This window comes from Monodon monoceros, unplaced genomic scaffold (genome assembly GCF_005190385.1).
Source record: "Monodon monoceros isolate NGI ecotype Baffin Bay Population unplaced genomic scaffold, NGI_Narwhal_1 Super_Scaffold_5, whole genome shotgun sequence".
NCBI classification, from domain to species: domain Eukaryota; kingdom Metazoa; phylum Chordata; class Mammalia; order Artiodactyla; family Monodontidae; genus Monodon; species Monodon monoceros.
This window is the reverse complement of record NW_021703782.1, coordinates 93174181-93201015: the sequence shown is the minus strand read 5'-3', so window position 1 is coordinate 93201015 and position 26835 is coordinate 93174181. Positions and strand designations below refer to the sequence as shown.

The 26835-nt window shown below is 48.4% G+C and overlaps 1 non-coding gene across 1 annotated transcript; it reads left to right on the top strand.

Annotated features, from left to right (window-relative positions):
* Positions 1-16279: 16279 nt before the first annotated feature.
* LOC114884848 lies at positions 16280-16387 on the top strand. The gene has a single exon (XR_003790916.1). It is a non-coding gene; the product is annotated as a U6 spliceosomal RNA (small nuclear RNA).
* The last annotated feature ends 10448 nt before the right edge of the window (positions 16388-26835 follow it).

The following is a 26835-nucleotide window of genomic DNA, read 5'->3' as shown; positions in this document are numbered from 1 at the left end:
TTGGGGCCTTTATTAAGTAAAGTAAGAGTCCCTTGAATTCAAGCACTGTGATACCTCACAGCTGATCTGATAACCAAGAGGTGACTAACAGGCAGGTAAAGGGGTGATTCACGTCCCAGGCAGGACAAAGATGGATGGAGGTAGATTATGTCATCACGCTACTTAGAACGGTGTGCAACTTAAAACAGATGAATTGTTTATTTCTGGAATTTCCATTTAATATTTTTGGACCATGGTTGACCACAGGTAACTAAAACCGTGGAAAGCAAAACGGCAGATAAGGGGAGAATGCTACACTATTATTAACATTAATGTTGGAGAGAATGAAGAAGGTCCAGTTCAATATCTCACTTCCAATATATTGCCCCAAATGGTGAGCTGGGCAGGCTTCTGAATGTCCCTATGGCTACAACGTAGAGGGACAGAGTTGGAAGTCCCATGGGGATTTGATGGGTTGAATCAGACCCGGGGGTCAGAGGCAGGCTTGGTCCTATGATGTCCCACCAAGCAGTCACTGCGGCCTCAAACCCACAGGGGACCAGGACCCACAGGGTCTGACCTTCCAGTTCTGAAACTCCAGAGGTCCTCACTCCACAAGGTGGGGTTTTAAATCTAGTTTAAGAATGAAGGACAGTAGAGCAAGGCCTGTGAGTCCCTAGGGGCAGGATGACCTGCCCTTCTAAGCAAGGAGTGTGACTTTCCAGCCAGGGAGTGACCACCAGGTCAGCCTGACTTGTGAGCCTCATTTCGAACGCCAAGGGCAGACTCGGCACCCAGGTTGAGTGTGGGAGCTGTTTTCTGTAAGGCCCCACTCCTGGGACTTGGCAACTCAGGGAAGGGGACTGACTGCCCTGAGGCAGTGCACGAATATTTGCGGAGCACTTACATTGTGCCAGGCCCTGGGCTGAGCCTGGGGACACAAAGGGCACACAGACGTGGTCCCTGCTCCCCTTCCAGGCCATAGGAAACACACACACACACACACACACACACACACACACACACACACACACACGAGAAAGAATTACAACTGAGGACTGTGAAGGAAGCAAACCAGGACTGTGACTGAGAAAAACTGGGGGACGACTGTTGCCCCCAGGATGGTCAGAGAAGACTTCTTCAAGGAGGAGATAGAGCGTGAGAAGGTACTAGGTAGAAAGAGGGGGCAGGGATGGAGATGCTCCCACGTTTCTCCTTTGCAAGGTCCTGTGACCTTGCAGTTCGTCCCGCTAAAGATGCAGTCTACTTCCCCACCCTTGAACCTGGGCTTGGCCATGGACTCGCTTTCCCAATAGGCTATTAGGAGACCTGACCTACACAGAGGCTTGAAAACATGCTTGCAGGAGTCTACCTTCCGGTGGACTCCTGCATCCACCCCCAGCAAGCCTACTGGAGAGATGAGAGAGGCACGTGGATGAGAGCCAAGTTGTTTCAGCCATTGCAGCCAAGGCCAGGCTAGATCAGTCAACAGCCTTCGGATCACCCACATGTAAGGGACCCCAGCCAAGATCAGCAGAGCCACTACCCAAACCACCAGTGACCCAAGATGTATTAGTGACCCCAACCAAGGTCAACCAAGCCCCAACCAGACCATCAGAGCTATTTGGCTGACTCACTGCCTCCTAAGAAATCATGAATGATTGTTGTTTTAAGTTACTATGTTTGGGGATGGTTTGTTAACTGATACAGGGGGAAAGCATTCCAGACAATGCGAATGGCATTTGAAAAGGCTCAGAGGCAAGAAAGAGCTTCATGGGTTGAGAGAAACAAAAAAGAAGGCCAGCACAGTTGGAATGCAGTGAGGGACCAGACAGGAGAGAGAAAATGAGATCCAGGAGGTGGATGGGAGCCAGATCATGCAGGGTCTTGATAGGGGCTTGGCTATCTTTCTAAGTAGAGAGGGAGCCAGTGGAAGGTTGTAAGAACATGGTAAACTTCCCTCTGGCTGTCCTGGGGAAATGAATTAGAAGGAACAACAGTGGAAGTGAAGAGGCCATTTATGGAGTTCTCCCCTTTGCAAAGCAGGGGCTGGTCACGCCAAGCCTGTGAAATAGGCATTCGGGGTAAATTGAAGCCCAGGGAAGGGGCTAAAATGAGTGGGATGCAGCTTAAAAAGTGCTTAAAGGGAAATTTATAGCTTCAAATGTTTATATTAGAAAAAAGATAGGTTTCAAATCAATGATCTAAGCTTCTACTTGATGAAGCTTGAAAAAGAAGAACAAATAAACCCAAAGGAAGAAAAAGGGAGGGAATACTAGGGAACAGAAATCAATGAACCATAAGAGAAAAAACAATAGAATAGAATAAGTCAATAAGATCCAAAGATGTTTATTGGGGAAAAATTAATAAAATTAATAAACTTCTAACCAGATTGATCAAGAGAAAAAAGAACGAAGACACAATTACCAATATTAAGAAAGCAGAAGGAGCATCACTATAAATCCTAACAGGACAATAGGGGATAATACAAACAGTATTATGTTAATAAATCTGAAAATTTAGATTAAATGGGCAAATTTCTTGAAGGACATAAATTACCAAAACTAACTCAAAAAAAAAAATAGAAGATCTGAATAGTCCTATATCTATTAAAGAATTAGATTTGTAATTAAGTTTCACACAAATAAAACTCCAAACCCAGATGACTTCACTGCTGAATTCTATCAAATATTTAAAGCAGATATAACACCAATCTTACACAAACTTTTTAAAAGAATATAGGAGGAGGAATTTCCCAGCTCATTCTGTGATACCCATCATTCCATGATACCAAAATCAGAGACAATACAAGTTGAAAGAAGGAAAGAAAGAAAGAAAGAGAGAAAGAAGAAAGAAAGAGAGAAAGAAAGAAAGAAAGAAAGAAAGAAAGAAAGAAAGAAAGAAAGAAAAAGGGAGAGAGGAAGGGAGGGTGGGATGAATTACAGAACAATATCCCTCATAAACAGAGAGGAAAAATCCTTTAAATTTTACACAAAATTTGAACAAATTGAACACAGCAATGCATAAAATGACCAAGTACATTTATCCCAGGAATGCAAAGGTGGTTTAACATTTGAAAATGAATTAATATTATTCACAATATTGACAGAATAAAGGAGAAAAGCTACATGATTGTCTCAATAAATTCAGATAAAAATGGACAAAATTCAATACTCATTCATTATTTAAAGCTCTCAGCAAACTAGAAATAGAAGGAAATTCTTCAATTTCATAAAGAATGAAGTGAAATCATGGTCCCTGCCCTGAGCAATGCTTACAGTCTGGATGGGGAGATAGACACATAAACATCTATAATCCAGTGCTAAGTGCTGTGAAGAATGGATACAGAAAGTTCAGGGATGAACAGAGGGGTGTGTGTGTGTGTGTGTGTGTGTGTGTGTGTTAGCAGAACTTGAAAGGCTGATTCTATTTTTTTTAACATCTTTATTGGAGTATAATTGCTTTGCAATGGTGTTAAGTTTCTGCTGTATAACAAAGTGAATCAGCTATACATATACATATATCCCCACATCTCCTCCCTTTTGCATCTCCCTCCTGAAAGGCTGATTCTAAAATGTATACAGAAATTGAAAAGAACAAGATACTCAAAGAATATATTGATATAAGTTGGATGAGTTGCTCTACCAGCTGTCGAGACTTGTATGAAGATATAATACAGAAAAGTCAAGCTGCTGTAAAATGTGATGTTGGTACAAGAATGGACACACAGTCCGATGGAACGAAATACAGAAACAGACCCACACATAGATGGACACTTGACTGAAGACAAAGATGATGTGGTGAGGAAAGGACAGTGTTTACAATAAATGATGCTGTTTAGGGATTGCCATATGGAAGGAAAAAATGAACCCTGACCACTATCTCATACCATACCAAACAAAAAAATTCCATGTAGATTACAGACCTAAATATGAAAAGCAACTATAAAACTTTGAAAAGATATTATGAGCCCAAGCTAGGGAAGGCCTTCTCAAAAAGCACTAAACATAAAGGAAGAGTTTGATAAATTTGATACATTAAATCTTAAAATGTCTGAACCCCCAAAAATGCAATTAAAGGAGTAAAAAGATAAGGGTGGGAGAGAATATTTACAACACATATCTGACAAAGAACCCATATCCAGAGTAAATTCCCACAATCGAAAGAGAAAAATAAAGGGTAAATGACTTGAAAAGACACCTCCCCCAGAAAATCCAAATGGCTAATAACAATGAGAAAAGGTGTTCAAGCTTACTGGTAATGAGAGAAATGCAAATTTAAATCATGAGATGCAATAACATACCCACTAGATTGACAAAGATTAAAAATCTGGCAATAACAAGTGTTCACAAAGATGTGAAGCAATGGGAACTCTCATTCACTGCTACGAGAGGGTAAGTTGGTACAAACACTTTAGAAAACAGTTGGCATTATTTCATACAATTGATGTAATGCATATCCTATGACCCAGCAATTCCAGTCCTAGGTATATAGCCTGAAATTTGAGTGCTCATGTGCTACAGAAGACAAAAAGGAAAGTTTATAGCAGCACAGTTAAAATGTCTATTGGCAGAAGAATGAATAAATAAATGATGTCATATGATAAAAAACTGTACTCAGAGAAAGTTAATGAACTGCAATTATATACCCCAATGTGGACGAGCTTCGCAAACATAATATTGAGCCAAAGAAGCCAAGCCCACACAAAAATATGTGCAGTATGATTCTGTGCACATAAAGTTCCAAAAAGTGGGCAAAATGAAACTCTGTGGTTTAGGAATGCCTTTGTAGCAACAAAACTATAAAATAAAGCAAGAAATGATCAAAACTTAAGGTCATGGCTAACTCTAGTGGGAAGAGAAAGGCACACAGGGAGTTCTGCTTGCTGATTATGTTCTATATCTCTACCTGGGTAGTAGTTAAGTGGGTGTTTGCTTTAAAATTATTTGTTAAACTGGACACATATTTTGTGCACTTTTCTATATGTATAAATATTCCAGAATAAACAAAGTAAGACAAGAAAGAAAGTGATGAGAAACAGGCAGACAGGAGAGAAACAGTGCCTGAGGAAATCAGGGAAGACGTCATGGAAGAGTGGGTCCATTCAGCAGATGCATACTGAGAGTCCTCCACATACCAGACCCAAGATGACAAAAGTAAACAAAGACAAGACACACACTCCCTGCCCCCGTGGAATTTATATTGCAGGGAGGGAGACAGACAGGAATCAAATAACACACTGTAAATGTTTAACTGACAGAACCCCTTGGGGATCTTGAGCATCTTTATACCCCTTGGGGGTAAAGTCCAGGGGCCCTAGGTTCTGAAGAGTGAATATGGTTTGTTCGGGAATGGTGAGATCGGAGCAGGCAGCACCAGTGAAAGTTCTCAAGTGGGAGGAAGCTTGGCCCCAAAGAGCTGCTGAGAAGCTCACATGACCACGTGCAGAGAACCACTGAGGAAGTGGCATGAGATGAATAGCATGGAGAAATGGAAGAGGATATTTGAACTGGGCTTTGAGGGTGGATAGGAGTTCACCAGGAAGAAATGATAAAATCCTTAAGGACTGGGATTTTGCTACATATGCCTAGTACATAGATGTGCTCAGTAAATACATGCTGATTTCTCTTGGAAATTAAAAAGTCAGAGAATAGAAGAAGAATTTAGAGGTTGTAAAACTGGGGCCACTGACCTTGGCCTGGATGAATGGGGGTGCAGCAGTTGCAGGGCTGGGGGAGGGAGTTTTCTTAGCGTCCTGCACTCTATCTCATCTGTCAGCAGCTTTAGTGGTCCATGAAATCACCAACAGAGGAAGGAGGGATCTGGAAAGGAAAACTTCGAGAGACAAGCCATCTGCACCTGGAAGCAGCTGACACACTGGCCACCACCGACACCACGAAACTGGCTTGCAGCGCCTCTTCCACACCCGTACCCTAAACCCCAGGGTCTCATGAGGGTGACAGAAGCAGGGCCTGGGGACACTGGAGCCAGACGCAATCAGAGAGAGCAGCTGCGGCTGCGGTGGCTTCAGGAATCTGGTTGTTAGTGGGCAGCTGAGGGAGCCTCGCTGTCTCCCCTGTGTTTACTTGGCTCCACTGAGGGGCTGGAAATTTGATCTCCGTGGGGACCAGGCTCTGGTCAGCCCCTGCCTAGAGTCTCTGACAGAGCCCTGGCCTCTCAGAGCTGCTCAAAAGACATCCTGTTATCTGGGAAACTGAGACCAGGAAGCAAGCAGAGGCAAGAATTGCCCAATCATAACCAGATGATAGCAGCCCCCATAGATGGGGTGCTTTTAACGTGCCAAGCACTGGGCCAACCCTTGCAAGGAAAGTATTTTTGTTTAACAGTTGGGGAAACTGAGCCTCAGAGAGGGCAAGTAACTTGTTCAGGGTCACACAGAGCTAGAGCTGGGCTGAGTCCAGATCTGCCCAATTCCAAAACCTGTGCCCCTAACCACCTTCCCATCCTGTCTCCAAGGGCAGTGTTCGCTATATGCCTGGGATGCTGGAAATCCAGGCGCTACAGCCAGGGGCTCCTGGAAGTTCTCCATCCACGGTGACCTCCCCTCCGTGACTAACCCTAGAGTTAGGGACATCTGTCCTCACCTAGCCTGACCACTGTCCCACAGAAAGCCTTGATTTCCTGGTGACCTCTCCTATCCCACCTTCCTTGAGCCCCTGCACCCCTGCCTGAGCTTCTCACTGCCTTGAATGCCTCTGGAATGGGTCTGCAGACACCAAATTTCCAATAGCAAGAATTCCTCCTCTGAACCAGCCATAGAGCGTAAACCCATGAGGATGGGGGCTGGCCTGTTGTCCCTAGGACCCCCACCATGTGGCACAGCACCTGGCACAGAGAAGGAATGAGAAAGGTCCCCAGCTTGGGCATCTAGCGTGGGAATATGTGGCACATTGAAGAAAGGCATTTCTGCCGTGTGACAGCTGTGTGGCCCTAGGCACGGGATGAAACCTCTCTGAGCCCACTTCTCCCTCCACAAAATAGGGTTATTTTTTTCATTCATTCCATGATTTCATGAATGCAAAGGGCTTAGCGCCCAGCAAGGGCTCAATAAATATTACATCCTGGATTTGAACTTTGGTGGGGTTTTTTTTTGTTTTTTTTTTAGCTTTTGACTGGTTTTCAGGCTCTTTCTTCTAGCAATGTGTTACAAGTTTCTGGGGAATAAGGACCACGTACCCATTGCCAACACACCCAGCACAGTACCAGGAATATGGCCGATACTAAAACTCCATTGTTGATTTGAAAACTTACCTTTCCCATACTTCTCCATTTCTCTAAGCCTTGTTAAACCTGTTTACAACTTCAGACTGAATCCCTCTCAGAGTAAACGATCCAAGTGACTGCTTTATCTGGTTGAACTAAGTGTCTAACCTTAATCCCTCTTGCTGTAATTCCAGCCCATTTTCTCACACTGTGTCCTGAGGTGGGAGCAGCTGTTCTTTTTCCCCTGGAGCGGTCATATGCCCTAAGCAGGAAGAAAGTGCCCCCCATCCCCACTCCCAACCCCGGAATGTTCCTGCTACCTTTCCTACAGGAAATTTCTGCATCGAATTGCTTTCCTTTTCTTTGATGCAATAATGCTTCTTTGGGCTAGTCATTCCCCAACCAAGCCTTTTAGGGGAATACTCCTGAGCCTTCCCAGCTTGGGGAATTCCAAGGATGTCAAGTCAGACATCCAGGACCCTCCCCACTGCCCAGGAGACTGACCCAGGCCCCTTCTTGTCTGGATGGGGGAAGCGAAGGTTCCCCCACTGGGTTGGTGGCACAGCTGGCCCTGACCCACTGTCTTCTGCTCCCAGGCCTCTGGACCCACCCGTGGGGCTCTCATGCCCACTGTCCCCTGAGGCGGTGTTCCCAGCCCAGGAGAACAGAAGGGTTAGACTTTCTGCATAACAAATGTCAGGGACACAGTGGTCAGTCACCAAGCCTCCTGTCATTCTTCCTGGAATTTTGTGCCCATATCCTGTGTCACCACCTGTGACCCAGAGTGCAGACGGCTCCTTGTGGGGTGACCACACCAGCAGGGCCGGCACTCTTGGTGAAGAAAACAAAACCGTGTCAATTCATCGTGCACACACACTCACACCAGCTCCATATGTGTTAAGGGCAGCACAGTGGCCTCCTGGGTCTGCGGGCCTTCTTAGCACACCCTGGCTCTCAAACCTTGTGACTAGGCCCGGAAGCTCACCAGCAATTCCCACAACCCTTCCCAGAGCCTAAAACTGAGTCACAGCGTTGAGTCCTAGAGCCAGAAATCATCTGTGCTCCTGCCCAGAGCAGAAAACCCTCTTCCAGCGCCTGTTGACACGGAGCTCATGATCTATCAAGGCACCTCCCCACACTGCTAGACAATCCCGGAGGCTGCCTGGAGGAGCACAAGGAACAGGGCTATGGGGTCAGAGAGACCTGAGTTCAAACCCGGACTCCAGTGCTTGCTAGCTATGTGGCCTCAGGGAAAGTGGCTTCACCTCTCCGAGCCTACGTTTCTCCATCTGTACAATGGGGAATAAAGCATTTGCCTCATGGAACTGATGTGAGAATTAAATGAGAGGACATAGGGAAACCTGAATGTCAGCTGCAGTCTCCCCGCCCCTGGAGATAACGGAGCAGTGACCATCGTCACGATAACCACTGATTCTACTGAGAAATGTATGTCATGGACGGTGCTCCGCCTTATGTGGGTTATATTATGTAATTGATTTGGACCGATGAAATAATATAGGCCGGGATTTAGACCCAGGTAACCCAAACTGGGAACTGTTTATTTAACCACTGTAATACATGCCTCTTCAAACCTGCTGACGGTAAGCGTTCAGTAAATGCTAGTCAGCATTAGGGCTATAATTACTGGATTGCCAGGAATCTTTCACTCCAGTCTAAAGCCCTCTCCAAGATTTCAGCGTGAGGTTTTCGCCTTCTTGTAGTCTCTCTTCTTCCAAACTTCTCAGAGTTGATTCAGTGTGGATCGTTCAGTATCCCCAGGAGCACCCTCTCAGTTCCTTGGTGCCTCTACTGAGATGCAACACTCAGCCCCTTCCTCAATGGCCAGGAAAAACTCATTCCCCCAAGCCATCTGTGGGTGTGTCCTAGATCTAACTGAAGATGGAATGTGGAAAAATGTTTACACTGTGGAACACAACTTTATACTGGACATCTGACTTTGCCATTTTTTTAATTTTTTTGCGGTACGCAGGCCTCTCACTGCCGTGGCCTCTCCCGTTGCGGAGCACAGGCTCTGGACGCGCAGGCTCAGCGGCCATGGCTCACGGGCCCAGCCGCTCCGCGGCATGTGGGATCCTCCCGGACCGGGGCACGAACCCGTGTCCCCTGCATCGGCATGCGGACTCTCAACCACTGCGCCACCAGGGAAGCCCAGACTTTACCATTTTTAAGCATCCTTTTCTCCCCAACCCCACACCTTCAAGGATTTTTCCCTGTTCAGTTTGCATCATAGGGATCCTGCCCTCAAGGGCCCAGCACTCCACACACGAGGGTCTCCTCTCTCCTCCCCATCACACCCCCTCCCCCTGCACCCAACTCCGGTGTGTCAGGGATGGGAACTCGGCCGCCTCCAGCCCTTCATCCCAAACCTTCCCGGAGTCACCCCCATCAAGGGGCTTTCCAGTTAACTAGACCCACCCTCTTCCAGGGCAAGGGGGCCTTTGACGTGTCTTCATTCTTTGGCGCCATAACCATAATAGCACAAGGAAATTCTTCCTCAGGTTAAGTAGCAACAAGCGTTTTTTTTTCCAATAATAATTTTTCCAAAATATCAAAAGTTCCAGACCTTGGAAGTTATCTTGCCTAGAATTTCTATGAGATACAACCAGCCCTCACTGCATGGGATGGTCCTGATCCCTGGCTTTGCAGCACTATATGTCAATAGCACCCCACGTCCATCATTGTGACAACCAAAAATTCTCCCCCCACGTTTCCAAAGCCCCATAGCTCTCACTCATACTCACGCACAAGCACACAGCATGTAAACATACACTCCGACACACACACACACAAACACACACACACAGCGCAGAACTACTTCCCTCTTTCTTGGTGAAGGGTAACAGAATGTGCCACCCCAATATATGTGTCTTTGGTATATCGATCATTGTGAGTTGTAGGCACTTAAACAGCAGCACATGCAAGGAAAGGCTTCCTCTGAACTCTCTGTATCTGCCTCCAGATAGATCCTCCAAAAGGAACTCAGTGGTCATCGATCTCCTCCCCTGGAGTGTCGTCAACCAGGGGAATTGAATCTAGACACAGTAGAGACTGGACATCGATGCCACACCCACACAAGCTTCATCACAAACCTAATTTATCGGCCTGTCTGCTCGCCACATGACAGGCCATTAAATTGGGACACAAGGTGTTGAGGCAAGGAAGAGAGACTTTATTCGGAAAGCCAGCAGACCAAGAAGATGGCGGACTAGTGTCCCCCAAAAACCTTCTTATCAGCATCTGGATGACAGTTTCTTTTCTAGAACAGAGACGGGGAGGAGTTGAGGAAGTAAAGTAAAAAGGCCATTAGTTTTGCCTGGCTTGGCCAGCATTGGGGAGGGAATGTGTTCATTTCTTCTTTTCTGCAGCCATTTACAGGTGGGCAGGGTCAGACTGTGAGCTGAACAAAGGCTCTTTAGTTTAACATTCAGGCAGAGGGGCAAGGTTCCCTGAGGCAGGGCATTATGTGTGATTCTAATAACAAAAGCAAAGGTTAAAGTCAAAGAAACAGATCCAACATGGAGTCAGATTTTGCTCTTCCCTGTTACACTATCACGCTTCCCATCTATTCTTCTAGGAGCCCATTCACCTTTCCTAAAAATCATTTCCTCCACCTTAAGAGATCTGCATCCTCCTACCCCTTTCCCTATTAAGATGGTGCTTCAGTCTGAATTCTAGGCCATCTCAGGGAGTGACTCTTCCTGGCTATGGCCCATGTGTTCACGAGGGATACATGTTCATAAACTTCTGTTTACCTCTTGTTAATGTCTTTTATTACAGGGGTCTCAGCTAAGAACTCAGAAGGGTAGAGGGAACATTACTTTTCTTCCCCTACGTACACCTGAGCTCACAAGGCTGAGAGAGGCGGCCAGCCCTGCCTGAGGTCACACAGTAAGCAAGGCCAGAACACAGGACTCCTGCCTCCAGAAGGAGGGTCTGGCCCAGGAGTCCTTGCCCCCTCGCTGCCCCACTGTGGAGGCTGAGGCCATTCTGCCCCCAGGCCAGGAGCGGGGCACGGGGTCCCTCATTTCCTCCTGCTCCAGATCTCTGCAAACCCAATTCCTTGGCTCCTCTGGAAGGGCCAGCAGGGTGTCAGGCAGACAGCAGCAGAGAAAACCTCAGCCTCTCACATGTTGAGGACTCACGGGTACTGCCTGGCTCCCAGTAAACCAGAAACATCGACGTCAAGTGAGGTTAGCAAGGGCTCTGGCCTGAGAGAGGGGAAGCCAGCCAGACCTCACCCTGGCAGCTCTCAGGAGAGGCAGCCGTCCTTCCCACAGCCTGGACTCCCCCGTCCTCACCTCCCCGCCAGCCTGGCTGTGGGATTCCTGCTGTCTACTGCCTGGAGATGGAGGATGGGGGACAGATGGGGGGTTCCAGAATCCAAAAGCTAATATGTGCCCGCAAAGCTATGCTTTCCAGATGTGAGGACCCACCAGGCTAAACACACAGCTCTGGTCCCACCTAGAGACACAGACCTGGGGGACGGGGCAGAGGGTAGGCCCCAAAAGGGTGTGACTTTACTGCACCTCCTGCTGTGGTACCTCCACTCACCTCTGAATGAATCCTTGTGGTGGCCCTGCAAGGTAGCCCACTGCATCTCCATTTCACAGATGAGGCTGGTCAGCCCAGACAGGGTGTCACAGAGACCCTCAGATCTGCCACATACCTGCTGTGTGAGAGAGGACATGTCCTCTAACTGCTCCAGGCTTCAGTTTCTCCTTAGGGATCATTAGGAGGGCAGTGCCTGCCTCTAGGATTATTCTAAGGCTAGATGGGCACTTACTTTTGTTAGTAGCTCCATGCCTGGCTCAAAGTGACTGCTGAAAATAATGCTATTGGAACTAGCAAGTTGAAGAAGTCAGATTGTGATGTAATTAAAAACACAACTTGAAATTAGGTAACGAATGAGAGCCTACTGTATAGCACAGGGAACTCTACTCAATGCTCTGTGGTGACCTTTGGGAAGGGAATCTAAAAAAGAGGGGATAGATGTATATGTATAACTGACTCTCTTTGCTGTACAGCAGAGACTAACACAACATTGTAAAGCCACTATACTCCAATAAAAATTAATAAAAATATATATACCTCAAAAAAATCAATTTACATATACTGCAACCAAAAGTATAAAAGCTGATAATCACAAACCCTTAAAAACAAACAAACAAAAAAACACCCACAGCTTGGGACTTCCCTGGTGGCATAGTTGTTAAAACTCCACGCTCCCAATGCAGGGGGCCCAGGTTTGATCCCTGATCAGGGAACTAGATCCCACATGCCTGCCGCAACTAAGGAGCCCACGAGCTACAACTAAGAAGCCCACGAGCCACAACTAAGACCCAGAGCAACCAAAAAAAAAAAAAAAAAACCACAACTTGATTTTTGCATCTCACTCTCTTTAAAATGCAGTCAGTGGGATGACTCAGGGGAGGGGAAACTTTTCTGCTCAGTCTGAGGTAAGGACAGTCCTTCTGAGACAATCATGAGAATGCCCAGACCCATGTAGAATGTTCTGGTCCAGAAAAAGGGGCAGAGGTCAGCTTCTTCTCTCCCCAGCCCCGTACCCCATAGTCCAGGCTGCCATTTCTACCCAGCCAGGCTTTGAGCAGTAGGGAAGGAAGAGAGCTAAAGGGAGGATGGGGAAAGTTCTGACCTCGCTGGTTCCGTGGTGAGCTGGCTTGATGCTCTCTAAGCCAGAAGCCATCTTTCTTGTGGGTAGACTCATGGGGGTGTCTGAGGCTCCCAGGAGGCCAGTGCTCTCCCACTTCCCTCCCACACAGAGCCCTCCCCCAGACCCCGCCCTCTTCCAGAATATTCTCTTAGGCAGGTACTGGACAAGCTGCCTATCAGTTCTCCTTGCCCACGTGGGCCTCAGGAAACACCCTCTGGCATGACAGCCATCCTCCCCCCTGACAGAGGCCCCTTGAGCTTTCTCCAGTCCCCAGTGTCCCCCACCTTCAGGGATCATGTGTCAAGCTCTCTTCATTAAAGTGAAGGAGGTGGCAGGCCTCTCACACCCTGGGCCCCCTCGTAGCCCACCCCCTACACAAAAGCTTTCTTCAAAGAAATTTCCCACAAATCCTCTTTCCGCTTCCCTTTTCTCAGTGTCTGACATTCAAGGGTCATGGCATTCTCTGTCATTTTCTTGCAAATTTCAGCGACCTTGCTCAGCCCATGAGGGCTTTGCTATTGTCCAAACCAGGGTGAAGAGTGCCGTTTTAGCATCGCTTCCACTCTGATTGTAACTGGCCAGGGAAGGAGGAAGGACTAAAGAGGACCTGGCTTTGTGGAGAGGAAAGTTTGGGTTTTTTTAGTTGGTGGGGGGTAGGATTTTTAAATCCTATTTTAAATCGATAAAGTAATATATGTTCATTGTAGAAAATTCAAACAAGCATAAAGAAGAATAACGAAAATTACCCCTCGTTCTGCCCCCAGAGACAAATGCTGTAAAAATGTAAAGTCTTGTTTTCTGTTCACATATATGGCAGGATAATTTGCTTTTCCCTTTGCATTGCCTCTGCCCCCGTTCTCCATTGTAGGAGGTAGCTTGGTTACCACAGTATCCCTGGCGAGAGACCAGGGGAAGGTACTTTTTCAGAGCCGAGTGGCAGAGCTTCCTAAAGAGAATCTCTGCTTCCACCTTTTGAGGATGTCTGAGCTCACCTGAGGAGTTCTTCCTAAGTGTTCTTGGGGTATGGTGGGGGGAGGGCTGTGGCTTTAAGAACAGCGAGAAGGAAGGGGGAGGTAGAGGGGAGGGGAAGGGAGAGTAGAGAGGGAAGGGGTTCCCAATTGCGAAAGAGGCAGGGCCTGGAGGGGGTGGCTGTGAGGATGTCTAGGGAGGCTGAATCCCAGACACCCCCAACTTCTCCAACCCCCATCCCCAAGGAAGCAGGGGTTGGGGCCCTCTTGCTAGTGTGGACAGAGGGGAGAGGAAAGGAGCCCCCAAATGAGACTGAATTTCCCACTGGTCCGCTTGAAAAATTGAGACAAACATGATATTTCTTACATATCTAAGTTTGTGGCTGTGTATCTGTACATACTACTCTCTCTCTTTCTCTAATAATTTTTAGAAATTGTGGTATATACTGACCATAGTAGATTCTGTAGCTAGATTAAGTACCCTGTGTTCTCCCTGTAATACATCATGAGTGCTCTCCTCTATCATGGAATATACTCTTAATTAATTTTTTGAGATATAATTCACATCCATAAAATCCACCATTTTAAGGTATGCTGTTCAGTGGTCTTTACTATCTTCACTCTGTTGCACAGCCACCACCACTATCTCGTTCCAGAACATTTCCGTCATCCCAGAAAGAAACTGACCTACTAGTGGTTAGTCCCAATTCTCCCCTTTCCCCTATCTCCTGACAACCACTAATCTACTTTCTATCTATGGACTCGCCATTCTGTATAAGTCATATGAATGGAATCATATGGATAGAATTGTGTCTGGCTTCTTTCACTTAGCATAATGTTTTCAAGCTTCATCCATGTTATAGCATATACAGCACTTCCTTTCTATAGCTGAACAGTGTCTTGTCGTAAGGATACGCCACATTTTGTTTGTCTCCTCCTTAGCTGACCGACATTTGGGTTGTTTCCACTTCTGGGATATTATGAATGATGCTGCTATGAGCATCTGTACACTACAAAGTTTTGTCTGGACAAATGTTTTCATTTCTCTTGGATATATACGTAGGAGCAGGATTGCTGGGTTATGGTAATTCTATATTTAGCTTCTTGAGGAACTGCCAGGCTGTCTTCCACAGTGGCGACACCATTTTACGTTCCCATCAACAACGTATGAGGATTCCAATTTCTCCACATCCTCACCAACGCTGGTTATTTTCCTTTTTTTTTAAATTATAGCCTTTGTGGTTTTGATTTGCATTTCCCTAATGACTAATCGTGTTGGGTATGAATATGCTTTTAAACTGTGATTTTAGTGGCTGTGTAAATTCCATGGTACATCACTATAACGTATTTTTTAATTGGCTACTATCGAATATTCAAGTTGTTTCTATTTTTCTAATTCATGCAGATATATAAGCCTTTGTATATCGTAATTATCTCTGATGCAATTTCATTCTTTCATTCAACACCTATCTACTAAGGCAGGCCTATTCTAGGTGGGTGCTGAACAAAACAGATCCGACGCCTGCCTTCGCGAAGCGCACAGTCTAGTGATTTGTAAACAGTCATCACGACAAAGACTGATGAGCATTATTAAGGAAAAGTTCAGGGGACACATGCGAGAGGAGCGTGTCATTCAGGGCAGGAGGCCAGGCAAGGCCCGAGGAGGGGGAGTTAGCCAGGGGCAGGATGGAGGCAGGGAAGGGCATTCAGGCAGAGGGAACAGCACGTGCGAATCCCTCGAGATGGGAAAAGGCTTTGCCTATTTCAGCGACTCACTGTAGACCTGAGTGTCTGGGTAGACACAAGGCAAGAGGGAAGAGGGGGTGACTTGGAAGGGATCCAAGTGGAAGGAGGATGGACTGGACTGATTGACAGCCAGCTGTGGGATGGCTAAATACACAGACAACTGTTTGGGCTCCGGATTGGTGTCCCAGCCCCAAGTCTCTTCCCCTCCGGGGGGGCCCTGATGCTGCCATGCACGGACATGGGAGGGATCCTGACTGGGGCGAGGGCTGTCCTGAGCGGGGCTTCTTCTCCCTGAGGAAGGTGTGGAATCTCGTGAGGATGAGGGTCAGCAGGAGGTCCAGCTCAGTGAGCAGCAGAAGCAGAGCGAAGCTGAGCTGTAGGTGAACCCGGCGAGCGTGAGGAGGGCAGGCCCGGAGCGGGCAGGCGGAGCCAGCAGGTCCCGGCCGCGGGAAAGCCGAGGCGGGCGTCGTGTGGCGTGACCTGGGCGACGGCTTGCAGCGGGGATGCCTGGAAGAGGCAGGGTAGGAGATCAGGGCCCCCAACGGGGCATGATAGCCTGGCCATGCCACGGGCACTGCTAAAGGTCCTTCCAGGGGTCCGTATGCTGGGTTCATTGTCCCACTAAGACTGTGAGCTTTCTGAGGGCCCAGTGCTTTAGAATAAGTGAGCAGTGCTCGCTTCGGCCAGAACATATACTAACAGTTGGAACGATACAGAGAGATTAGCATGGCCCCGAGCAGAGGGACAGCACAAATTCGATGAAGCGTTCCATATTTTTTAAAGCAATATACTCCATAAAGATGTTTGTTTAAAAAAAAAAAAAAAAGAATAAGTGAAGCAGAACGGGACTTTTGGCCTGGGAACCCCAGACAACATGACCTTTCCTAGAGGAAGACCCTGGGGCCCTGAGGGGATGACGACGCAGGAGACGGAAGGTCCGACCCTTGTCTGCTCAGGGACTTTTCGGCCCCTTGTCAAGGAGGAGGACACTAAGAGCTCAAAAACCACTGTCCCCTCCCCTGACCCTCAGGGATAAGCCATGCCCAAAGAGGGGTGGCCACAGCCCTGGCGGAGAAAAATCAAGAGATAAAGGTGGTGGCCGTGCTCTTCCAAGTCCCTCCAAAGTTCGATTTTTTTGTTTTTTTCCCGCGTTGGCCAAATGGGTGGGGTGGGGAGGTGCGGCTTTTTAGAATTTGGGAGAGAGGATTGGAACTTCGAGAACCGTGGAAAAGGTCAAGCTTTCAGATCTTTAGAAAGTCGTAAAATTTGGAAATTTTAGAACCGTGGACATCTTAAAATCTGGAGCACTAGTAAGATTCTTGGACTCTTACATTCTGGAATGTAGAGGGATGAAACTCGGGGGTTCTTTCTTCTTTTTATCCATGTTTTTCTTTTGGCCATGCCGCGCGGCTTGTGGGATTCTTAGTTCCCTGATTGACCAAGGGATCAAAACCCGCGGCCTCAGGAAGTGAAAGCATCGGAGTGCCTATAACCACTAGAACCAGAAACCAGGGTGTTCCCAAACGGGGGCGTTCTGATCTTGGAGTGGAAAGGGCCTTTTTGGGGTGTAGGATGAGAACACTCGCACCCAGACCTTGAATCCCTCTCTTCCACCAGTCCCCTCGGAGCCCAGGTTTCAAAATCCGGTTTGTCCAGCTTTCATTTTAAGATTTTAAAAAACAAAAATTGTTGGATCATATTAAATTTTTGATGTTGTGTTTCTTAAGAAAGGATGACAATATTTATGTCCTAATGGTTGTTAAGGTTCCAGATTTTTTTTTTTTTTAAGATGATGTGCCTCTCGTGGCACAATGCATTCAAAATTCACGCTGGAATGGGGGCGTAGAAACACCTATTTTTTCAGATGGGGAAATGAGGAGGCCAGCGGGGGTTGGGATTTGTTAGGGTACTCTGGGGACTCAGAGTCAGAGCTGGGCTTCTCTGGCTCTGCATCGAGCTGTTACCACCACATCACTTGGTGACCACCCAGCACCCTGTTATTGGTAGCTGCCCCATCTGCTCGGGGCTGAGGATTTCCAGGTTTCCCAACAGCTTCTCCCCCACAAGTTTCCTCTCTAACAGAGGGGCCAGGGATTCCTGAGCAGGTTGAGGCCCACGTGCCTGGAACGTGGATTGCATGTATGTAAAGAGTAGAGACCCTGCCAGATTCACTTCCAGCAATCAGCTTACACAGGAAATGATGGGAGGGAAACAAAACTCCACTGCAGCTCAGCCAGGGGCTTGGATGTCTGGAAAGCTTTGGAGAACTGGAGGGTTGTTGGGTCCGGGTCCTCGTCTCCTGCAGTAGCTTGTGCTGGTCCCCGCACGTGGAGGCTTTCATCCGCCCCTCTCTGCCTCTTCCTCCAAGACCATCTGTCGCCTACTGCATCCTCTCCGTCTCAGTGGTTCTGGTTCTTTGGGGGCCTCGGCCTCTCAGGTTTCGCCTGATATGGTTCCGGGAGCGCACACCCTCTGCAGCCCCAGGTTCTCTTTTTCGTGTATCTGGCTTTGGCTGTCAATCCCAACTTCTCAGCTTACACTCAATGTCCCCTACGAGGGACATGATGGTTGTGGGAAGTCCCCACTAGGACGGCCCTGGATTTAAATGACTCATCATTACACGGGCTCTATGATTCTTTGACCGCCGCTGGGTGTCCAGCCAATTTCAATTTCATTACTAACCGAGAGGTAGTGCAGGAACCCACAGGTTTAGGGCTCTAGTCCCTCAAGACTCTCTCCACTTAAGAGATGCTGATCAACGAGTCCCAGGGACAACCTGGGATTTGAGGCTATGAATTATGGGGGTCTCTCAACCCCCTTCTCAGGTTCCATTAATTTGCTGCTAGAACAACTCACGAAAAATCGGAACATGCTTTACTATTACCGGTTTATTATAACCATACAATAAGAAGCAGCCAACTGGAAGAGGATGAAATATGGTGGGACTGGAGGGGAGGGGATTTTCACAGAGCATCCATCCCTTCTAGGGGCACACCCCCTCCAGCAAGTCCATTATTACCAACCAAGAAGCTCTCCAAACTCTGTTGTTTAGGAGGGTTTGATTCAAGTTTCATCGACTTATAGGCATAGAAGATTAATCCTTGGCCATTGGTGAGTGAATTCAATCTCCAGCCTCTCTCCTTCCAGGAGGTGAAGGGGGGGTGAGTAACAGCGCACCATCCTGAACCTATCTAGGGGTCTCCCCATGGGTCATCTAAGTAGCATACAAAAGGCACAAATTCAAGGATTTAGGACTTGGGCCAGGGGAAGCAGTGAGCAGTGACTACGACCAAATATAACTTTTTGATTATACCATTAACTGACCACTTCTCTGGCCACTTGTCAGCTTCAAGATTGCGTTTGCTCATGGGTCAAACACCCACTTTGGTCCGGACAGCCAGGCCAAGGTGAAGAGGGCTTCAGAGTAGTGCTGTGGTGGCCCAGTGTAAGCTTGCTCAGGTGGGACTGGAATGGCAGTGACAGAAGCATATGGGCAACTGGGGGTACTCAGCCTGGCTGCACTAAGACAGGGGATATTTGAAAACACGGGCTCCGGACTGGTCTGGTGGGAAGAGAGGATCAGGTATGCGGAGAGTGTCCATCCCTACACCAAAAAGGCACTTTTCCACTCCAAGATCAGAACGCCCCCCAGTGTGGGAACACCCTGGCGGTTCTAGTGGTTAGGACTCCGGCTTTCACTCCTGAGGGCCAGGTTGATCCCTGGTCAGGGAAATAAGATCCCACAAAGCCGCGCGCATGGCCCAAAAAGAAAAACAATGGAAAAAAGAAGAAGAAACCCGAGTTTCACATCCCTCTAATTCCAGAATGTAAGAGTCAAGATCTTTAAAAGTTGCGCCAGATTTTAAGATTCCACGGTTTAAAATTACAAGAGTTTTAAGACTTCTAAAGATTCTGAAAGCTTGAAAGGTTCCAAGGTTCTCGAAGTTCCAAAGCCTCTAATCCCCAAATTCTAAAAGCCAACTCCCACCCCAACCCACTTTGGGCCAACGCGGAAATCGAACTTGAGGGACTGGAAAGAGCTACGGCCACCAATTATCTCTTGATTGTTCTCCGGCCAGGGGCTGGGCCACCCACCCCCCCCCCCCAAAACCCCTCTTTGGCATGGCTATCATGAGGGTCAGGGGCGGGGACAGTGTTTGTTTTCTGAGCTCTGAGTGTCCTCCTAGTTGACAACGGCTGGCCGAAGAAGTCCTGAGCAGACCAGTCGGACCTTAGTCCTTTCGCCATCCCCCCTCAGGGCCCCCAGGTCCTTCTTAGGAGAAGGTCGTGTTGTCTGGGGTCCAGGCAAAAAGTCCCGGCGCTCACTTATTCTTTTTTTTTAAAACATCTTATGGGTGATACTTGCTTAAATAAAAAATATGGAACGGCTTCAGGAATTGCATGTCACCCTTGCTTTTCCAGGGGCTGCAATCGTCTCTGTATCGTGCAACTTAGTATTATGTGCTGCCGAAGCGAGCACTGCTCAATATCTAAAGCACGGGGCCCCTCGAAAGCTCACAGTCTAGTGGGGGACAGATGAACAGTCAGTACGGACCCGGGAAGGACCTTTAGACAGGGGCGTGGCATGGCCAGGGCTTAACCCCGTTGGGGCCTGAGCTCCTACCCGCCTCTACAGTGATCCCGCTGCCAGCCGCGCCAAGTAACGCAAACGGACGCCCGCCTCGGCTTCCCGCCGGGCAGGGACCGCTGCTCCGCCTGCCGCTGGGCCTGGCCCTCCTCACGCTCCGCCGGGTCACCTACAGCTCAGCTTGGCTCTGCTTCTGCTGCTCCACTGAGCTGGACCCTCCTGGCTGACCCTGATCCCACGAGGATGACCACAAACATTTCCCTCAGGAGCGAGGAAAGCCCGCCAGGCCAGCCCTCGCCCCAGTAGGATCCCTCCCCCACGTGCCATGGCAGCAGCAGGCGGAGGGGAAGAGACTTGGGGCTGGGAGACAAATCCAGAGCCCAAATTTGACTGTATACCCCCCTGGCTGTGAACTCTGAAAACTTCCATTTCCTCCATATCAAGGGAGATTTTCCTTCCTACATCTCAAAGTTACAGAGAAGTTGGACCCCTTACCTGTTAGAGGACCCACCACTGCACTCCTCCCCTCCCCGAGGACCCTCCGTGACCACACAGACTCCCCCTAACCCTGAGTAATCTCCCCCAAGCAGCAGCACAGAAGAGGCAGGGCTGAGGGTCAGGGCCGGAGAGTCAGAGACTGGGTTTTAACACAAGGGCTAATTGTGGGTCCCAGGACAGCCCTGCCTGGCTCCATTCATAAAAACACTATTTTTAGCCCAGGACTGGCTGCCTGCGGTCCCAGTGGGGGTGGCCAGGCCATGTGTCACATCTGAGTGATCGTGGACTCCCTCTGACCAGGAAACAGGCCCACGGGGACCAGCTGCTGCATCCCAGGGCTGCCACCACATCTGGGAGGAGGTCGATGTTCAGCAGGACTGGAAGTTTAAACCTTCTAACACCCAAGAGTGTGGGTGTGTGGCGTGGAAGCAAGAATTAACACAACTCGAAAACTTCCTAGTGCCAAGTGCTGCTCTGACTGAACGTGTATTAACCTATATAATCCTTACTATGGGGTAGATACTATTATTATCCCCATTTTATAGATGAGGAAACTGAGGCTGGAGCCATTAATTTAACCTCCTTGAGTCCACATGGTAGTAGTGGGTGGAGCAGGGGGATTTGAAGCCAGGCTGTTGAGCTCCAGCATCCATGCTCTTACTGTACAGTCCCTTGGAATCTGGACCATGGGCACTCTGTCAGCTACTGCCTCTAGGTCTTTCCGATTCAGGCTCCAGAGCCTAGCCCCACTCTTAGCCCACAGAGTTCTCTGGGATCACAGGGAACATCCAGTCTTACCCTCCTTTGGAGGTGAGGGAATTGAGGCCCAGATAGGAGTCCAAAGTTATGGAGTCAGATGGCTCTAATTCCGAGGCCCAGACAATTCCTACTGAATCATTCTGTGAGACAAGTTCACCTCATAACCTGCCCGACACCTCAGCCTATCCTTGGCTCCAGAACTCAGTACCTGTGCTCTTTCGAGCAGGGAGCCTGGGCTCTGGAAGCAGATTTGAGTCCTGCTCCTGACTTGCTGTGTGACCCTGGGCAAGTCACCTCACGTCTCTGAGCCTCAGCTTCCTCCCCTGTAAAATGGGAGCGATTGGGCTACCTTCCTAAGGCTGTGGGCTGGGTATAAGTTGCCTGAGGTTTCAATAAGTGTGAGTTTCCTTACCCTGGGCTTTTCAAATCGTTAAGTAATCTCTCCTGTGAACAAGATGCATGGTGTGAACTTGCCCAGGGCTACTTCTGGAAACGGAAGATGGTGGGATTGTAGATACTGTAACCAGCTGTTGGGGAGACATTTGGAGCAAATCATGCCATGCCGACATCTGCCTCGTCCTCAGATTCCCAGCAGAAGAGAATGTGGCAGAAGAGACGGGGGAGACATGGTCTGTCCATCCTCTGAACAAGTTGCCCAGATGCGAAAGCAGAACAAGCATTGCAGAGTTCAAGTCCACCTTAGCCACATCCCCTCTAGGTGACCTTGGGTCAGTCTCTGCCTCTCCCAAGGTCTCAGTCTCCCAGATGCAGAGAGAGGCGGCCCTGGTTTTCTGTGACATGACCGGAGCAAGCCCCCCTTTCAGGGTCTTGTGTGCTTCACCACCACTACCACACACACACACACACACACACACACACACACAGATATCTCACACCCTGCGTCTCTGCTCAGGGGATTTCCACAGCCTAGCTTCTGGGCTCACTCTGGACTTGCCCATGACCCAAGTGAGCAGCTCCCCATGATGGTCTCAGTCCCTGAGTCCCATGGCCTACAAGCTCAGCTCCCCACAGGTGACTTTTTCCAGTGTTGAATCCTAGTTGCAAATCTCCTGGCCAGAGAATCTGAGTGGCCCAAGCGAGATCAAGAGGGCCAGTGAGCTGGGTCATGTGTCATAGGCTAGGGATGGAGCAGTTGCTCCAAGAACAGGGTGTGGATAAGGAAGAAATCAAAGCATCTCTAATTCAGAAGCAAAACAAATACACCTGGAATGTAAATTCGTTATTTATCTACACGAACTCCTCATTTATCCAGAAAACTATCAGAGGCATCTGGAACTGGGCTTTAAATTACAAAGAAAAAGCTACCCCCATCTCCCAGCTGCCAAAATAAAAGTAAAAAGTTCATGCCCTTAACTCATCTGAGAATCTTCTCATGTGTTGCTTATCAACTCTAACAATACAAACAATTTTAACACACATGGGTTATTGGTTTTCCACTAGAGGGCATCATCATGACCATGCTGTGAAGAAGAAATGTTTTAAAACATAAACATAAAAGCAAAACAAAACTTTTAAAAACAAACACAGAGATTTAGCATCTTGGGCGATTTTTGTGGCCCGGCCAAGCAAATGCACAATTTAGGAGTCCATACAAGCATCATGCATACAATAGTTGAAGTTCACAGTGACAGTCCTTGGACATCAAGAAAGAGTAAAATTATGTTCCCTCAATGGTTAACACACTGGAGCTGGATTACCCAGGTTCAAATCCTGACTTCCCCCCATCCTAGTTGTTTGACCTTGCCAATGCTTTTTTAGTCTGAGCCTCTGTTTCCTCATCTGCAAAATGAGAACAATACCAAATCTACCTTCTTTGCAGGATTATTGTGACGCTTTACATTGTGGTAAATGTAAAGCTCTTGGAACAATGGTCAACACTAGCTAATATTAGTACTTTCATTGTATGGTCAGAAATTGTTGATGTGGACATATGTCCCTTGATACTAAATAAATGAAATTTTAAAAGCAAAAAAAAAAAAAAACAAATTTATGTTCCCTGACCTCCATTTAAGATGGTATAAATAGGTAACACATTATGAAAGACTTCCATTTAATATAAAAAGGAAGAAAAAAAATTTTTTTTTAGTTTTTCACAGAAGGAATAAACCACGTCCGGAAAATGCATTCTTATGGAATAATGCAGTTATAATTGATGTATGACTATATAAGGGTTTACAAGCCAATCCAATGAAAATAATAAATGGAACAATTTTGAAACCAAACTCTATAACTAGCAGCTAGAGTTTCGTCACTGTAGGAATAAAGTGCTTTAACAGTGACTTCAGTTGGATGGAGGACCTCAGGGACCTTGCCAAGAGCTTGAAAGTGGATGATTTTCAGGAGCGATGTCCAGTGCCGAACCACTACATAATTTTACCCTCTCGCCTCAGGCGAGCCCCTCGTACGTGGTTATAAGGGGGAAAAGGAGACCGTGCAAAACTGTAGTGTGTTCAAATTTAAGACTCGGAGGGAAAATCCCTTGGGTCTTTGGGGCAGTGGGTCCCAAAGTGGATCCCCAAAAGTAAGCACGTTGAAATCGATTGGAAGCTCATAAAACTTTAGGACATCTGGGGGAGGAATCTTAAACACATTCCCTAAGTGATTCTGATACATGTGGTCCATGGATCACACGTTGAGAAACACTCCTCGTCCCACTTCACAGATGGGGAAGTCAAGGCCCAGAGAGGAAAAGAACTAAGACTTGAAGTCACACAGCAAGTCAGAAGCTGAGCTGGCCTCTGGCCTGTCCAGGGCTCCTTTCCACCAGATTCCGCCTACCCACGGACTGCCTCCCGGGGCTGCTAACATTCCAAGGAAACTTGTAACAGGAAAGGAAATGTCAGCTGTGCCTGTTCCGATGTTCAAGCGGCCATCGTGACTCCAGGTTCTGCCAGACACAGCCCTCAGAGTTCGGGTAGCCAAGCTCCATGAGACCGATTTTTCCAGATGGGATTGGGGATGGGATTACAAAAGCCAGCATTTATTTTTATTTCCCCAAGAAAATAAATCGGCAGTTTTGCTCCAAGAAAAGTGATCAGAGGAAGCAGTGTTCCCAGCCAGGAGGAGGTCCTGGACCCTGGCCAGCCCCTCGCAGCTCCCTCCAGTGCTGCCTTAACATCCTGAAGGTGCCTCGCATGGAGTCGGGTCCTTAGACAAAGCGCCTTTTGGGCTTCGGATTCAAGAACCCTCTCCTGTCGACAGTGGTGGCTAAAGGGCTCCGGAGGTGGAGGGTTACTTTCTTCCTGGGGACAAAAGGAATTTTCCCCAGCGTCTCCTATTACACCACCCCCACCCACCCCCACAAAAAATCTAAAAATGGAGGGTGGTGGAATAAAAGCCTACTGCCAGGTACCACAGTTATGACAGTGGTTTTCAAAAGAGGACAATTTTGCTCTCCTGGGGGTGGGAAGGGACATTTGGCAATAGCTGGATGCGTTTTTGGTTGTCACAGCTTGGGGGAGGAGGGTAACTGGCATCTTAGTGGGTAGAGGCCAGAGACACTGCTAAACATCCTACAACACATAGGACAACCACCCCTCACCCCTTGCCCAAAATGTCAATAGTGCTGAGGTTGGGAGACCTTGAACTATGCGCAAGTGGCTCAGGATGTTAGAAGTCTGGGTGTGAGTCCAGCTTTGCCTCAAAATGCTGTGTGAGCTTGGGCAAGGCCCTGCCCTCTCTGGGCCTCAGACTCCCACCTGTACAAGGAAGAGGTAAGGAGGCCCCTCTCTGGGGCTCTCACAGTTTTGGTCATTCAGGACTTGGGAGACCAGGAGGCCTGAGACCATGGGTCTGCCTTCGGCAGCTTAGACGTGGCTATGGGAGGATTGAGGGGGTCTACCCAGCACCCCCCCATGCCTGAGGGGTAGACAATCAGCTCTTCTGAGCCCCTCCCCCAAAGCGCAATACCTGGAACTCCTGCTCCACCAGAAACGGAAAAACCATTATCTGCAGGTGACATCACTTCGCAAAAATGCAAGTAGCGGGTGGTTGCCAAGCAGAGCTCCAGGGAAGGGTGGGGGGAGGAAAGGGCTCGGAGCGTGCCAACCACCAGCAGCGCTGGCATCCAGCAACTTCATGCATCTCAGGATAACCCCGGACAAGTTCCTCAACTTCTCTGGACTTCAGTCCTCCCATCTCTACAGTGAGAGACCAGACCTGGGTGTTGCCAGGAGCCCTTCCTGTTGGGAGAGTCCAAGACTCTGCGACTCTTCCAGCTCAAGTCTCAGGGGGCCTCTGGGCTGCAGGTGCACAAGGGAGTTCCCCACACACACAGGAGCCCAGGGCTGGGGGCTGGAAGAAGAGGAAAGCGGCCACCCTGCCCAACTGGGCCACACAGAGGCCACGGCAGCCACCAAAGTGTTTGAAAACAGACTCTCTTCCTGCAGGACCGGGCACCGGTCTCACCCACCAACCCAATTTCTTTCTTGGTCTGGAGTTTGGTAGAACATCCTGAACCAGCTGAGTGCTGGAAATAGCAGCCCAGGGGAGCCTGCTGTAATGCATGGATGAGAATGGCCCACAATCCAGCATCTTTCCACCTGTGGGTCCCTGGGAGGTGAGGGAGCCGTAAAGAGCAGCTCTGACGAGCAGAGTGGGCTCAGCTACCCTGGAGGAGCCCAGGGACCACAGTCAGGAAGCCTGGGCTCTAGGCTCAGCCATGAGGACAGGACCTCAGCTTCTTCTTCTAGACAAGGAGAAGTTTCATCCAGAGAGCCTGGAGGGTCTCTTTCAGCTCTAGGATTTGGTGGCTCCAGAACAAGCCCAGGTTACGACCCCACGTGGGGCAGAGCTCGGCAGAGCTGGGTGTCTTTAGCCGATGACAGTTCCCTTCCTGCTCCCACCTCCATCAAGAACAGAATCACCAGGCTTCCCTGGTGGTGCAGTGGTTGAGAGTCCGCCTGCCGATGCAGGGGACACGGGTTCGTGCCCCGGTCCAGGAAGATCCCACGTGCCGCGGAGCGGCTGGGCCCATGAGCCATGGCCGCTGAGCCTGCGCATCCGGAGCCTGTGCTCCGCAACGGGAGAGGCCGCAACAGTGAGAGGCCCGCGTACCGCAAAAAAAAAAAAAGACAAAAACAGAAACAGAAAATAACAAGCGCTGGTGAGGATGTGGAGAATTTGGAAACTTTGTGCACTATTAAATGGGAATGTAAAACGGTACAGCCACTATGGAAAGCAGTACGGTAGTTCTTCAAAAAATTCAAAATAGAATTACCGTATGATCCAGCAATCCCACCTCTGGGTATATATCCCAAAGAATTGAAAGTAATTTCTCAAAGAAATATTTGTACACCCATGTTCATAGCAGCATTATTCACGGTAGCCAAAACGTGGAAGCAACCCAAGCGTCCATTCGC